This window comes from Grampus griseus (assembly GCF_964374135.1).
Source record: "Grampus griseus genome assembly, chromosome: 2".
NCBI classification, from domain to species: Eukaryota; Metazoa; Chordata; class Mammalia; order Artiodactyla; family Delphinidae; genus Grampus; species Grampus griseus.
Window position 1 is genome coordinate 106,222,168 of NC_139018.1, and position 9,608 is coordinate 106,231,775.

The window sequence follows — 9,608 nt, forward strand, 5'->3', positions numbered from 1 at the left end:
CTCCCAGAAGCACTCAAGCCAGCATCCCTTTTGTCTGTTAAAGTTACAGCCAAGCAGCAAAGGACACTTTCCAAGTCCAAGCCTTTCTCCAGGTTATGGGTTATATCTGCATGTACATACATGTAGACCTTTTGCCATGCCTCTACTTGTTTGGGGATTTTTCCTCAATTCTTAGCTAAGTCTCTAGTGGTGGCAGTCATACACATCAGCAAACTGTGGGCCAATGCACCGAATGTGTTGTCACCTAGCAGTGTGATTCCACTTCAGAGTAGAAGTAAAGGATCTTGGTGATTTTCTGCTTTCTAACACATGTTGAGCTCTAAATTCCAATACATCTTCTTTTTATTGGACTTGGAAACTGAAAACATCACAGGTCAGTCTTAAAGACGTTAGACAAACAAAAACATTACAATATTAGTACAACATTGTACAATATTAGTTGTACAACATTACAAAAACAGATTACAGTATTAGTTGGCTAAGCTTGTGCTACAGAGGAAAAAAAGACGTTCCCATGAAAAGCAAACACAGTAAAATGGAAATAAATTCATTTGGATGCGTGGATATTTTCATTGAAAAGGATTCAGTATCTCTGTAGCTGTTCTTCCACACCCTTTGATCAGTATTAGGTTGGCCAGAAAATGCCTTCAGTTTTTTTTTTGTTGTTTTTTTTTTAAAGAAGATGTTGGGGGTAAGAGTTTTTATTTATTTATTTTTGCTGTGTTGGGTCTTCGTTTCTGTGCAAGGGCTTTCTCTAGTGTGGCAAGCGGGGGCCACTCTTCATCGCAGTGCGCGGGCCTCTCATTATCGCGGCCTCTCATCGCAGAGCACAGGCTCCAGACGCACAGGCTCAGCAGTTGTGGCTCACGGGCCTAGTTGCTCCGCGGCATGTGGGATCCTCCCAGACCAGGGCTCGAACCCGTGTCCCCTGCATAGGCAGGCAGATTCTCAACCACTGCGCCACCAGGGAAGCCCGCCTTCGGTTTTTTAACTAAAAATAAAAGACATTTTTCATTTTCACCAAGAACTTTACTGAACAGTGTATGCACCCTTTTGTTCCATTGCCTTCCGCCATTTTTCAGGCAACTTCATAATTCCATCTTCCCAAAACTTTGTATCTTTTTGAGCAAAGAACTGTTCCAGATGCCTTTTACAGTCTTCCAGGGAATTGAAATTTTTTCCATTAAGAGAATTTTGTAAAGACCTAAATAAATGGAAATCCGAAGGTTCAATGTCTGGTGAACACGGCGGATGAATCAGAACTTCCCAGCCAAGCTGTTACAGTTTTTGCCTGGACATCAAAGAAACGTGCAGTCTTGCGTTATCCTGATGGAACATTATGCGTTTTCTGTTGACTAATTCTGGACACTTTTCGTTGAGTGTCGCTTTCAGTTGGTCTAATTGGGAGCGGTACTTGTTGGAATTAATCATTTAGTTTTCCGGAAGGAGGTCGTAATAGAGGACTACCTTCCAGTCCCACCATCTACACAACATCACCTTCTTTGGATGAAGACCGGCCTTTGGTGTGGTTGGTGGTGGTTCATCTCGCTTGCCCCATGGTCTCTTCCGTTCCACATTGTTGTACAGTATCCACTTTTCATTGCCCATCACAATTTTGTTTTAAAAACGGGACGTTTTCATTACGTTTCAGTAGAGAATCGCATGTGGAAATAAGGTCAAGGAGGTATTTTGTCCTTAACTTACGTGGAACCCAAACATCAAAGCGATTAACATAACCAAGCTGGTGCAAATGATTTTCAATGCTTGATTTGGATATTTTGAGTATGTCGGCTATCTCCTGCGTGGTATAACGTTGATTGTTCTTACTTAATGTCTCGATTTGATTGCTATCGACTTCAACTGGTCTACCCAACTGTGGAGCATGGTCCAGCGAGAAATCTCCAGAACGAAACTTCGCAAACCACTTTTGACACGTTCGATCAGTCACAGCACCTTCTCCATACACTGCACAAATCTTTTCTTGCATTTCGGTTGCGTTTTTACCTTTCTTGAAATAATAAAGCATAATACGCTGAAAATTTTGCTTTTTTTCTTCCATCTTCAATATTAAGATGGCTACACAAAAAGTCACCAATTTTGATAAGTGATGTGTTTTTTTAAATGCACGCTGATATGACAGCTGTCACATACAATCTAACAAAATTGTTTTGAATGAAGTTAAAGACAACTAAGTGCTACTAGAGCCATCTTACGGGGAAAAAAACGAATGAACCTTTGGCCAACCCAATATTTTCTCTCCACAGACCCAAAGAGAAGCTTGGCGGCCAGGTTACAGTTCCCACCTCTAAAAAGCTGTCCTTTTGCTCAAGGCAAATAAACTCTACGTCTCAGCCTTCCTGCATCTTCACCAGCCCTGGGCACTTCCCTGCCCATCCTCAGCTAGACAGAGATGCCCCCTGCCTCACTCTAGTCAAAAGCTCTCCTACACCCAGCATCTTTTCACTCTGGGAGCCAGATCTGGCTTCACTTTTCCTAGCTGCCTAGCCTGTCGAGTCCTTAAATCTGAGATCATTCTTCTATGAAATGGGCCCTTAGCTCACAGGTTATCATCGTGGAACTGGAATGTGTGACCCAGGTGATAAGTCCACAGCACAGCACGTCGGGCACGCTCGATGGCCCTTCCTGCTGCTGCCCTCAACGTGCCGCGTGTGCCATGGAGACCAACACGGAAGACTTGGGGAAGCTGGGACAACACTAACTCTGCCCCATGTGGCATTGATTGTTATCAGGACTATTCTCAGATACCCTGTGCCAGAACCTGTCATGAGCTCCTTACTGGTGTTATTTTAGCTTCACCTCAGTCCCATTTCACTTACACAGAAACAGGCTCAGAGAGGCTGAGGAAACTTGCTCACGGGTCCAGAGCTCCTGAGGAGCGTGGGCTGGCGTCAAAGTCAGGCCTGTGTGACTCCAAAGCCCTGTTTGGTTTCTTCTTCCAAAGCAGCTCCTGGGCATGGGTAGAACCAGGTGAGGCAATGGGTACAGTTGGAAGAGGAGGAGGCTGGGAGGCTGGAGGTTGAGTCAGCTTGCAGCTGCCATGACCCCAGTGGGTGGTTTAAGGCCTCACTTCCTCCCTGGGTTCCAGGGACCAGATGAAATCAATGGATTACTATAGCATCATGCCAATTCGGAGAATTGTTATTACCTGATCGTTCTGATACATAGAAAAGGGAGAACACCCTGTCCCCAAGGGGCGCACAGCTTGGGTCCGACCCAGTGTGATCACCTCCGAACACGGGAGAGCAGTAAAGGCTCTTCAGTGTGCAAACACCGAGGCTGGACGCTGATACAGTCACCATTTAGAAAACCGTGTAGTACAGACAAAGCAAGATTCATACTCTAAATTCGTTGCCAAAACTTAGCAGGCCCAGATTTCAGAATGAACAGCTGGAGATGTTGCCTTGTTCAGTGTAAAACATTGTGGAACTCCACAGAGAAAGGGTACAGGTTAAGGATATAAGCATCTTCCAAAAATAATTTTGTGATTAGAGTTCTATGATCTCTTATTAAGGAAAAAAGAAGAGCACTTTTGTGGATACATTCTGAACTTTCTGACACTGGCATTGAAGATAACAGTTCTTACTGCTCCTCGAGCTATCGCTGGCAAGAACAAAATCTAATTTTTGTGTATGCTGCTGTGTATCCTCCAGAGTTTTAATACTTTCAGCCTGATTTTTATTTTTCTTCTTCAGGAAAAAAGGGTCTTTTTCACTTGAACAAGTATTTGAGTCGGTGTTCACCGTGTTTTCACCTCGTCAACGCTATTTGTCAATGTGATTTTTAAAAAAATCTGTTGTCACGTGTACAGACAGAAAAGAAATCTGAATTCTCCAATCGAAACCCTGGGGTGCTCAGGGAGCCATCATTTCCAAAATTGGAGACGGGTTTGGAAAGAAATTGATAGAAATGGCAGGCAGTACAAGAGACGTTCCTTCCATTTTATACACTTTTTGACACTGAGGTTTTCAGAGCTACATTCCTCCAACAGAATTCATAAATTTTGTGTGTCAAACAATGAAGCTATGTTGAAGGCTCACTAATGTGAATGCAACTTTTGCCAAATTCTTGACAAATAGGCATCCACCTGAGGATAAGACTGGTTGCTGCTGCCTGTGAGCTTTCTTTCCGTCTGTTACCAAGGCCGTGGAGAACAAAGGGGCGAGTCAAGGCCTTATCAGGGCCTGCCAAGGCTGGTGCCTTAACTGAAGTGCTGATTCGGAGAGCCGGAAGGAGGCTTATCGTCGTCAAGGCTGGAGAGTTGGGTGGCTTGCTCAAGGTCACCATCTGCTTGAGTTCAACCCCAGTTCCCCTTCAGGGCAGGCAGCACAGTGTGGGGCTTGGAAACCAGAGGGGCCAGGTTCAGGCCCTCCGCCACTCACTGTGTGACCCCAGGTTAATTTTACCATTTGTGCAGCAGTTTCTCCATCCTTCAAGCAGATGGTTTGCCTGTGCACTTCCTCTGAGGCAGAGAACTAAACGAGGTGATGATGTATGTAGTCTCCCCACCTCCGCCCTGCCTCTGCCTCCAGCCCCTCTTCTGCTCCTTAGCCCTGAGCCTTTTTTTCTCCCTGCGTTGGGTCCTTAGGGAAACTGAAGGTAACGTTTTTCCTTTTGAAATGAAAGAGACCATTCATGGCTTTGCAGTGGTATCTCACACATAAAATGCATTCTCAGTACGTTTGTTGATTGGCCCAGACACAAATGCTCAAGTAACAGTTGCCACATGGTTAATCACCTGTGCACAGGGGTGAAGAATGTTTCAAAGTCATAGATTCACATTTCATATTTAAGCAAAACACTGGCCCTTGAAAATAAGTTTCTGTTGCTCCGTTTCTTGCATTTGGATGCGTTGCTGAGTGGAAGCTAACAGAACACGGGATCCTGCTGGTAGCCCTTGCAGCAGATGTAAGTGAAGGCAGATCAGCCCTCATTCATTCATTCTTGAGGAGCCACGCGGAATCCCCTGTCTCCAGAGGAAAGCTAATGACGGGAAAGGTACAAAGCCCTTCATGTGTGTGGCCCAGGAACACACAGAACTCTGTTCTGTCTCCCGAGGGGCCGACTGGACATGGCTGGGCCGGAGGCATGAAGGAGTCAGCTCCGCTGGGTGGATGCTGCGTGAGGATGGGGGTGAGAGGTGAGTACACTTGATGATGGTGAGTCCTGATCTGTTGTCAACTCAGGAGATACTCGGAATTTGAAATGCTGCCTTTCCAGTGGAACTCTCGTTGCTTAGATTCATAAGTCGAAAATTAAATTCCCAGGTACATGCCGTGGAATAATGTAGTCCTGTGGCCTTCCGATGAGTCAGGTTTTGATGTGCTGACCACATCCTGCATCAGAACTAACCCCCCACCTCATCCCAAGCCCACTTCCTCTGTGAAAACCTGTTTCACGATAGAACAGTTTGCCAAGTAACTCCTTGAGTCATGCTGTGGTCAAGGACACCGCTATCCAAAGTGAGCCCTGTCAGTATCCCAAAAGGGTTAAATATTGTTGCTAAAAGCCCAGTGATCAGCCTATTAGAAATGTGACCCAGCACCCAGGCAGTAGGGTTTTTCATTTTTGATTTTAAGGTGAGTGATGGCTTCATAGGGGTGGCTGGCATATCTGCATCTCACGACCCAGCAGGGAAGTGATTGATTGCTGGCTTACTTGAGCTTGGTCACCACCATTCCCATGATGTGTCTTCCTGCTCTGTTCTCACACAGTACCCTTTTCCAGGATACTCCAGGCCTGTCTGCCTTAGCACCTTCCCAAGAAATTAAAAAGGAACAAGGCAGATAATCTGCCTAGGAATAGGAATGTAATCAGTGTAAAGAAAATGTGACTCCACGAAGTGTCTCTGGTCTCAAATCCTTGCAGAACTGTTCATATCTCTTCCATCCCTAACCCTCTACTTGAAAACTCCTATCTGGAATGTCTCTCGTTTCCAGCTTATGTTCTCTATTTCCCCTCCAGCTATAGTTTTTCATTAATCTCTTATTCTGCTCACTCAAACATAGAAAGGGCTTCCCTGTTGTCTTCTAGTAACTAGAGAATATGTGCAGATTAAGATTATAAGTAATTTGGCCTACAGGACTAAGAATTTCCATTTCCATTTAAGAAGAATTTATATTATTTTAGGGACTGGAGGATGGAGGACAATATAGAAAAAGTATAAAATAGAATTCTTGCCCTCAAGGAGTCTATAATCTAGAGGAGGCAATGCACACACATTAAGAAATAATAATAGGGTATGATTGCCTGGCAAAATGAGAGTAAATGATACAGGAGTGCATTGAAAACAGGCATTGTGCCCTGCTTCCTGGAAGATTTTTAACCACCTAAAGCCAGTGGGAAAGTCTTAGGCATGCTGTGCAATTTTCTTGAGAACTCCAGCCATAGGCATGCATGACTCACCCTTATCTCTCAAACCTTAGAAACAAGAGCTCTGTTAGTTTATAAATGCATTGGTTGTACTATTTACTCTGGCCACCAAGTTTTTTGGTTTTTTATTGTAAGTTTCTTTTGCTGAACTTAATCTACAAATTCTTCCCTCATACCCAGCTCCCATTTCTTGTTTTATGCCATTTAACTTTTTAAAAAATGTTTTGGTCCTACTGTACCTTTGCTTTTATCCTAGAGCATCTCCCAATCTTCAGAGCAAGGAGTAGAATATAAATAAATAATTACACGGACTCTTTGAGATCTCAAAATCATCTTCCTACTCCACAAGGGAGGTCTGCAGGGAGTCTTTGCTTCCTAGGAAAGCAGATGGATGAGAATCACCACAAACACTCATTTCTTCCATAGGAAGACTCCCTAGTGCTCTTTCCTGTGGACCTTAGAGAAGAGTCATTTGACCTTCTGGGGTTGCCAGACTTCAGCCAGCCTTCTTAATGGGTTAGGAGCCCTGGGGGTCTCCAGATAATCCTTCTTCCAGACTTCCATGAAAGATGGAAAGCGAGGTGGTGTGCTGAGAGAATGGAGTTTCACTGCTGTATTGATAGGAACTGCTCCCTTTCACTTTTCTAGTTTGGATTCCTACCCTAGATAGATAAAGTATTACTGATAAATGTAGCATAATGAAATTTGGATTAAAAAGACTCTAACCCGAAGAATTAATTCCAGCTTGTGTAACAGCAATAGATACATATTTATGTATTTAAAGGAATATGTAAATTTCATGCAGCAATTTGCAAGCTCAAATGAAAATCTATTTGCCATATTTGGATATAGGACTGCAAGGTAAATAAGCCAAATGTACACATAAGGTACAAGGCAACATATAATTGTATACATTTCCAGTTTGTCACAAAAGATTATAAAAATAAGAAAAAATCTATAAGGAAAAAGGTCACTTATAATCTCACCACCACTTTAAAAATTATTTTCCATGTCTTTTGCCTGTGCATATATATAGGACTTTGTATTTAAAACCTTATTTTTTGTTCAAAAAATTTGCATAAGCACCTTCCTATGTTCCTAACCTAGTCTTCATGGTATCATTGTATGATACTCCAACTGGTTAATGTGCTGTAATTTGTTGTTCTCCTATTTTTGAAAATTTGGATTCTTTCTAGATTTTCTTGCTCTCATAAGTAGGACTGATATGAGATTCTTTGTAATTTGGATATTTTCTGACTCATAGGAAATGAAAACATACACTTAAAAAAAAAACTATTTATTTGAAGTGCAGGCATACCCTAAATATAGTGTTAAGCTGTTTAACTATGTAGTGATTCCTGCTCCAGCCTGGACTGGATAGCCCATTTGATTTCCAGTCTTTGGGTTTTTTGTTTGTTTGTTTTGTTTTGTTTTTTTGCGGTACACGGGCCTCTCACCCTTGTGGCCTCTCCCGTTGCGGAGCACAGGCTCCAGACGCGCAGGCTCAGTGGCCTTGGCTCATGGGCCCAACCCCTCCACGGCATGTGGGATCCTCCCAGACTGGGGCACGAACCCATGTCCCCTGCATCGGCAGGCGGACTCTCAACCACTGCGCCACCAGGGAAGCCCCAGTCTTTGGGTTCTTAAAAAGAAACAAAACAAGACAGTCTCCCCACACTGGTTGAAATAGAGGCCTTTAAGAAATCTAGCTCCACACATTTCTCCCCCCTCCTCCTCCCACCAACAGAAACACACAATCTTGAACTTTAAGAGATGCTTTCACGGCAGCCACTCTTGTACCTCGTGTCTAGACCCAACTGATAAAAGTGAATAATGGCTGTGAGGGCTCAGAAGCACTGCCCAGGGTCACTCTTGCCTCCATTTGGGGAAGACCCTTAACTACTGGTAATGAACGGTGATAGAGGGAAGAAGCAGCAATAACAGAAATTTAAACTGCACTGCGAAGGATGTGGTCTAGGATAGAGGTCAAAATCCCAGGCTTTGCTCACTCTTGTTTTAAGAGCAGGCGTTTTCCAAACAGGTTTGCTTTGCATTTTGTGTTGGATCCCCGTGTGGTGAACAGATGGGAGGTTTTTATTTTAAGTTGTTTGCACTGAGGTTGACAGCCTGGAGAGTTTCCAGAAACATGGACTGAAGTTGCCTTTTCAAAACAAATCTGGAGGAATATATGCCTCAGGACGAATGTATGCCTCAGAACGTATGCCTCAGAAGCTGTTCCAGGCACATTGCTGGGCCCTGCCCCTTTGCCTCCTCTCTCCCTTTTTGTGTTACAAAAAATAAAAAACAAATACAACTACCAAAACAAAAAAAGTTTTGAAGTAAGACCAGAATTTGGAAGTCACTCTGCTACTTACTGGTTGTGTGACTTTGAGTAAGCTCTTAAACTGCTCTGTCTGCATAATGGGGATAATAATAGTACCTGCATCCAGGGCATGATTAAGATGCTACCTGTAACGTTTTTAGTACAGTGCCTGACACAGCAAACTCTCAATGATGGATAGCTTCTTTTTTGTGGTGTTATTTAAACACACCTTAGTCTTGTGTCTTTGCAATCAGTCATTATAGCCACCCTTCCCTGGCTTCAAAGAAAAGGCTGCCCCTGTCTCTTCCATACTCACCTGGGTGGCTGCCATATGGTGCTGTCTTTGCTCCTTCAAGGTTGCCTCTGATTTTCATCAGGTTGCTTCATCAGGATGGTTCAGAGCCAGATAGCCGATTTAGATCTTCCCCCTGAAATCACAAGGAGACAAGGCTTCATCGCCCTTCAGAACTAAAATCCAGGGAATTCCCTGGTGGTCCAGTGGTTAGGGCTCCACGCTTTCACTGCCGAGGAGGTGGGTTCAATCCCTGGTCAGGGAGCTAAGATCCCGCAAGCTGTGCGGTACAGCCAAAAAAACCCACTAAGATCCAATGTTGATGAACGGTAAGAACAGCCCCTCTCCAGTGGGGAGGGGTGGGCTTAAGGAAACTCTGCAAGACAGAAGGACCAACCATCACCAGCTCTCTGGGAGTCACCTCCCCCATGCCATCCAGAAGACAGCGCACATGTCCTGTGTCTCCACCAGGGTGTGATGGGGCTTGCCTCTGAGGTTTGGTCTCCTGGGGATTTCTCAGTGACACTATGAAAACCCAGTTCACCTGGTTGGTGATCCTATTCCCAGACACCAGAAGGTTACTTAGGGTACTGGAAAGTTTTC